Raw genomic sequence first — 6,903 nt, 5'->3', positions numbered from 1 at the left:
TGTATATGTATGTATTGTATATGTATGTGTGTATGCATGTGTATATATGTATGTGTGCCTGTATATATGTATATATGCATGTGTGTATGTGTATGTATGTATGCATTTATGTGTGGGTGTATATGTGTGTATGTATGTATGTATATATGGGTGTGTGCATGCATGTATGGGTGTATATATGTGTGAATATGTGTATTATGTGTGCGTGTATGCATGCATGCATGTATGTACAAATGTTTGTATGCATGTATATGCATGTATGTGTGTGTGTCTGTATGTATGTCTGTATGACGAGTCAGATGGCAAGGCATGTCCTGTCTTCTTTCACCCCTCACTCACATCTCTCAGTCCCTAAAGGGTTGTGACAGGCTTCCCACTGGTTCCCTGCAGAGCTGATGGTGTATATGGCTGATTCCCTCTTCAGGACTTGCCTCAGAGAGGAAGGCATTCAGGCTCTGGCCTGTCTGCATTGAAGGTGCACCCAGATGGCTGATGGGATGGAAAAGCCCAGATTGCTGAACCGACTTCAGGCAGGACCAGCTGAGCTGCCCAGGCCTCTGGTCTCCATCAGACCACATCTCCTCTTTCTGCCTAACCTGATTCTCTTTATACCCAGACAGGTGTGCACACTGCAAATGCACCCCTTCCCCTCATATCAACCAGTGGGGAGCTTAAGTGATCAGTGAATTCCAAGGGATCCTTTCCCTAGGATATCTCTATACACCAGTAATATGATGATGATGATGATGATGATGATGATGATGATGATGATGATGATGATGGAAAAATTCTCTGTACTGCTTGGCTCTTTACCTATGTGGCTTTACTTAATGAAGACTAGAATTTATGCCAAAGGAACCAACTTCTTTTCTTTTTTTCTTGTATATGTGTGTGTGTTCATGTGTGTAAGTGCAAGTGCACACATATGTATGCATAGGTGTATGCGTGTCATGCCAGAGGCCAACCTTAGATGTCATTCCTTAGGGGCCTTCCTGCTAATGTTTCTTGTTTGTTCGAGACTCGGTAGCCCTGGCTGTCCTGGAACTCGCTCTGTAGACCAGGCTGGCCTCAAACTCACAGGAATCCGCCTGCCTCTGTCTCCTGAGTGCTGCTGTCCCCAGCTTCAGCTTGTGTTTCTCAAAAAAAAATTATTTTTATTACATTTTATTTCTTTAGTACCTGTGTGCGCATGCGCGCATGGGTGCGTTCTGTGCCATGCATGGGGTTATCAGAGGAACTGGTCTTCTCCTACAAAGTGGGTCCTGGGGATTGAACTCAGGTACTCAGGTTTGATGGCTCTGTGGTGGCCAGCTCCCGCCTCTGCTTCCTGAGCACTGAGATTAAAAGCGAGTACCACTATACCTGGTCCTCGGGTCTCGTCGCCGCGTCCTTTCTTTTGTTTCCTTGTCTGTTGTGGTGTGAGGATCAAACCCAGACCACCGGGGCTTTAATGTGGTTTGTTAGGTAGAAACACATAATATTAAATGGAGCTCAATCATTTTTTTTTTTGTTTTTAAAAATATCTAATTATAGACCGAAGATGTGGCTCAGTCAACAGAGAGATTGTCTAGCACGCACAAAGCCCTGGGATCCAGGCCAATGTTGTATAAGTTGGGTGTGGTGGCACACACCTGTCATCCCGGCACCAGGAGGTAGAGGCAGGAGGTTCGGAAGTTCAAGGTCTTGGGGATAGAGAAATGGCTTATGGCAATAAAGGGGGCACAATGCTCTTGAAGAGGACCGGAATTCAGTCCCCAGTATCCATGTTGAGCGGCTCACAACCACCCGTAACTCCAGATCCAGGGGATCTGATGCCCTCTTCTGGCCTCCATGGGCAGTGCACTCACACGTATATACACATAATTAAAAACTAAATCTTAAAAAAAAAAAGAAAAGAAAAGAAAAGAAAGTTAGAATCATCCGTAGTTAGATACTGACTTGGAAGCCATCCCAAGCTGTTTCGGCAGAACAGCCCTCAAGATACCCTCCCTCAAGATCAGCTTTCCGGATGATCCCCAGGGATCTGAGAACTTGGCATTCTTTACTGGTTTTCTTCCCCCCGACAAATTCTTTTAAAGCACTTTGCGAGACAAGCCCCAGCGTACACCATCAAAGTGGTAAGGATTTAGGGCTTAGAGCCTCTGATTGCACAGTGGGGCTATGGCCTCAGAAGTTCAGAACCACCCCTTCCCTCCCAACCCTGGACAGGTGCCTCCGGTGGTGTGGGAAGAAACAAGACCCCAAGAGCTGCTGCTGGCTTTGGCTGGAGAGAGTCCTTGCCCCTGATGTGGCTCCACCCATTCCTGTGGCTCCACCCCCTCCTTCTCCTCCAGTCAGCGGCTTATCCTTGTCTTTGCCCTAAGGTGGCTTTGGGTTCCTCTGGGGTTATACTGGTACCAGAGCCACCCTGGAAGACACCGGCAGCTACTCTAAGCCTCAGTGATGGTAGCCCCACTCTGACTGCCGAGCCAGGAGGGACGTGATGCCTCTCTGAACCTGTAGGAGGACCAACTGTCAGGTCTCCTCCTGGACACATCCTAGCAGCTGAGGAAGAAGCTGGCAAGGAGTGAGTGAAGCAGGAATGGCGCTAACCACTGACACAAACAACGGTGAAATGTGACGAGCGAGTGCTTGGCGGCCCAGCCTGGACTACCTGATAAGATTGCGTTTAAAATGAAAAACCAGGTGTGGCAGCACATGCCTGTGACCCTGACTCTTGGGCTACAGAAGCCAAAGAATTGCAAAGAGTTGGAGGTCGAGCCAGCTACTTCACTAAGACAGTAATTTAAGGGGGAGGAAGATGATTTCTCACACTCGTGAATCCAGGGAAGGTGTTCTAGGTGGCGGGGGACCGCTGTGTGGTGATTCAGGGGTCCAGGCTCTATCCATCCCACACCTTCCACATCCACAGGAGCCTGGAGGTCTCTTCCCCGTGGCGGAGAGGGACGGGTCTAAAGAACGTGCGTGTGTGTGTGTGTGTGTGTGTGTGTGTGTGTGTGTGTGTGTGCATTTTGTCACCTGGCTCAGGAGGATTCAAATCACACACCCCCATACCAGTCCACAAGTGAGAACCCAATCGATGCCCCCCCCGCCCCCTGGCTGCCCATCCCCACCCCCACCCCGCGCGCGCGCCCCCCTGGCTGCACAGGTCTCTATAGTTCCTGGCTGGGGACCCTGATGAGTAGTGGCCAACAAATGACTTGCTTCTTGCAAAGAGGAACAGCCTTGCAGCTGCAGCGCACGGGCAGACGCGATGTCTTCCCGCTCAGCTTCCTAAGGGTTCTTTCTGCTGAGTCACTAGACAGGGTGAGAGGACGCAGCAGAGGTGCCTCTGAAATGGGCTCTTTTCGTGTGTGGGATCTCCCAGCTCCACAAGAAACGAAACCATAAGGTCCACACAAAGACAAAAAGACAGTGTGCTCCGCGTCTCCTCACACAGCAGGGCCCCCACTTCCTCCTTCTGGTACACAGCTTTAAAAAGAAAAAAGAAAAAAAAAAGAAGAAAAGAAAAGAAAAAAGGAGGGAAAAAAAAAGCTTAACATCAAAGCGGAAGGATTCACTGGACCCACGGGCAGGGAAACCCCTCATTTGGCAAATCCTTCTGCAATCCCCCGGGGGGCCTAGGAGAAGGATCGCTAAGAAGCCCCCGGCGTTTCTTTTTTTTTTTTTTTTTTTTTTTTCTTTTCAGAGCTGGGGACCGAACCCAGGGCCTTGCTAGGCAAGCGCTCTACCGCTGAGCTAAATCCCCAACCCCGCCCCCGGCGTTTCTTACATTGGTGCATTATCCTCTACTAGATCTGGAAAGGTTGGGGTTTGCTCCCCGAGACCTCAAGAAAGGCCCAGTTTTTCTCCGAATGTTGACAGGCTAGAAACGGCCCCATCTGCTCCTCCTCTTTCTATCCCATGGTTTCTGAAAGGGCCTGCCTTTGGGAAAAAGGATCAAATTATCAGGTCTGGCAGGATAGATCTACAACGTCAGCCACCTGGGAGTCTGAGGCAGGAGGATGCCTATATAACGATTCTGGAGAACTAAGGGAAACCTTGCCTCAAAGTAAAGCATGGAATCAAAGATTTGGGGTGGGAGTGGGGGGGGGGGGAGCGCAGCTCAGTGGGAGGGCACTTGCCTAGCATGCACGCGGTCTCAGATTCAAAGCTCTTGTGCTGAAGCAAAGGAAAGCGCAGAACAAAACAAAACCATCAGGGATGAGAAAAACAGCTGCTGTGTAGAGGGCAGAAAGCCTTGGTTTGATCCCACCCACGTACCACACACTGGGTGCTGAGACATAGGCCTGTAATCCAGGCGCTTGGGGCGGAAACCCAGGAAGATGAGGAGGTCAAGGGCATCTTTGACTATGTAGGTGTTCTGCGCCAGCCTGTGCTATACAGACCTTATCTTCAAAACAAACAGGGGCCAGGTGGCTTAGAAGGTAAGGGTCCCGGCCACCTGTCGGGTCCAAAGGAAACTCCAGTTCCCCAGACTCTGGCTGTTAGGCAAAAGCCAGCATTCCTTGGTAACCAGTGAAGCCAGTTTCCCGTTTCAAAGGAGCCATTTCCCGTATCGCAGGCAGAAGTGACAAATGGCTACTATCTGTCGTGCCTGTTAGCATACCAAAGGCCATGCTGGTATCCAGGCTCCATATCACCGGGACCTGTCATTGAGCGCTTTTCACCTCCTCCCCTACTCTAAACTCCCTCCCTTCTCCACGTAACCCCTTTTCAGCTGTGCTCCCTCAGCTGAAAGAGACCCCGCCCTCTTTCTGTCTTCCTCCTCCCCTTTCTTGCTCTCCCTCTTAGGCCCCGCCCCCTCCTGCTTTTCTCCTGGCCTGATCCAGTCTGCTAGCCATCCTCTCCCCCCCTCCCCCTCCCCCTCCCCCTCCCTCTGCTCTGGACTCTTCCAGACTCCTCTGGCTGCTCTCTCCCCTTCACCATACCACAGAATGGTCATTCCTTCAGCTTACACACCACCAAGCCATAGAACCTGAGTTTGACTCCCAGAATTTCCATTTAGGAGAGAAATGACTCCTAAAAGTTGTCCTCTGACCCTCACCTGAGAACCTGGCACGTCTGTGCCACAAATACACACACACATATACACAACAAAATAAATGTAAGAAAAAAAATTAACAAAAACGGGGGGGGGGACCCTCAGGTCTCCTGTACACCTCTACACTGAGACTCTCCACAAGACTAGAGGGACTGGAGAGATGGCTCAGCGGTTAGAGCACTCGCTGCTCTTCCAGGGGTTCTGAGTTCAATGCCCAGCACGCACATGGTGGCTGACAACTATTTATGATGAGTTCTGATGCCCTCTTCTGGCGTGCAGGTGTACATGCAGATAGAGCGCCATACACATAAAAATAAATTACTTTTTAGGAAGAAAATAGAAACCAGGACGGTGGGTCCTCTGGGGAGAAGAGCTGGTCTCCTGTACTGCCTATTCCCAGGACCCCCACATATGCAGTACACAGACACACACGCAGGCAAAACACCTAGACAAATCAAAACAAATAAATATAAAAATTAATTAATATCCTTTTTTAGCTGCATTATTTCTTGTGTGTCGACGTACACTGGAACAAGAGGACATCAGTGGAGGTCAAAGGACAACCTTCAGGACCAGTTATCTCCTTCCACCATGTGGGTTCTGAGACTCAAACTCGGCTTGTCAAGCTTGAACTGTCAAGCCCCTGAGCCCGCTGAGCCATCTCGCCAGCCCTTAAGATCTTTTTATATAATAATTAACACAATTAAAAGCTATACTCCATGACCAGGTGTGATGGTGCAAGGCTTCAGACCCGGCACTTGGGTGATGCAGGCAGGAAGGTCACAAGTTCAAGGGCATCCTCCTCTAAGTAGCAAGTTTGAGGTCATCCCTCCCCTCCCCCCCCCCCCGCGGCCAAGAAACCAAAGTACAATAAGATTGGGTGCAGAGCCGCTAGCCCCGTGAGCATACGGTGGCCTGAAAATGTCTCCCGTTGACTACAAGCTCCCTCTCCATCCTCAATGACTGATTTAATCCCACAGAGCAGAGGCTCGCTATGTGGCCCCCAGTTCTTCCTCGGACTCTTCCACCTGCGTGGGGGGGAGAGAGGGAAAGAACTTAGAATAGAAGCTGTTGCTGCACAGGGGTGGGGGAAGGGGAGAGAGGCGGACTTGGGCAGCCGGCAGCTTAGCTCTCCCTGGCTGTCTGACCCACACTCCCCACGCCCAGGACCGAGTTGCCTGCACACCACAGCCACAGCATTCTGCCGGCCTTGCCCGGGCTTGCCTTTGGTTGCGTCATCCCCCAGCCTTGCCAGGGGTGCAGAAGTGAACCACCCACTCAACGCTGGAAAAACCAGCTAATTATATCACCAAAGACCCAGGGCAGGAGCTTGTGGACAACTTCAGCTGGCCTGGCCTGTTCCCACTTGCCTTCCACGAGTGTCCTTGACTAATATTTTTTTCCTCTCAAAATGATAACAATGACACCTAGCACCGGGGAGCGGTGACATAGCCTTTAATTCCCCTCACCCCGTAACTCGGGGGGTGGGGGGCGGTTTAGACCTGAGGATCCAGAGCTCAGGGTCATCCTCAGCTACATAGAAAGTTTTGAGGCCAGCCTGGACTACGTGAGACCCCGTGGAAAAGATAGGAGTTGGGGTCGTAGCTCAGTTGATAGAGAGCTTGACTGGCGTACAGGAAATCCTGGGTTCCGTTCTGAGCACTTCGAAAATCGAAAACCGGGTTTGGTGGGTTATCCCTGAACTCCAGAGGTGGGGGCTCGATGACCAGACAGCCGGTCAAGGTTGTCATCGTGAGCGGCATACTAAGTTTCTGCCCTAGGCCTGAGTGCGCACGAGACCCTGGGTACAAAAAAAAAAAAAAAACACCAAACAATGCCAACAGCCACGTAAAACAAAA

At 50.5% G+C, this 6,903-nt stretch overlaps 1 long non-coding RNA gene across 2 annotated transcripts in view; it reads left to right on the top strand.

The window, feature by feature from the left end:
- Positions 1–858, top strand: part of LOC120098812 (uncharacterized) — a 4,127-nt gene extending 3,269 nt beyond the window's left edge. The window contains exon 3 of one of the 2 annotated variants that reach the window (XR_010061009.1): positions 391–858. This is a non-coding gene — a long non-coding RNA (uncharacterized LOC120098812). The remainder of the gene's footprint in view (positions 1–390) is intronic. The other variant, XR_005497349.2, reaches the window with a different exon arrangement.
- Positions 859–6,903: the final 6,045 nt, after the last annotated feature.

Source organism: Rattus norvegicus, chromosome 20 (genome assembly GCF_036323735.1).
Source record: "Rattus norvegicus strain BN/NHsdMcwi chromosome 20, GRCr8, whole genome shotgun sequence".
NCBI classification, from domain to species: Eukaryota; Metazoa; Chordata; class Mammalia; order Rodentia; family Muridae; genus Rattus; species Rattus norvegicus.
The sequence above is the reverse complement of the archived record's forward strand: the minus strand, read 5'-3'. Positions and strand labels throughout refer to the sequence as shown.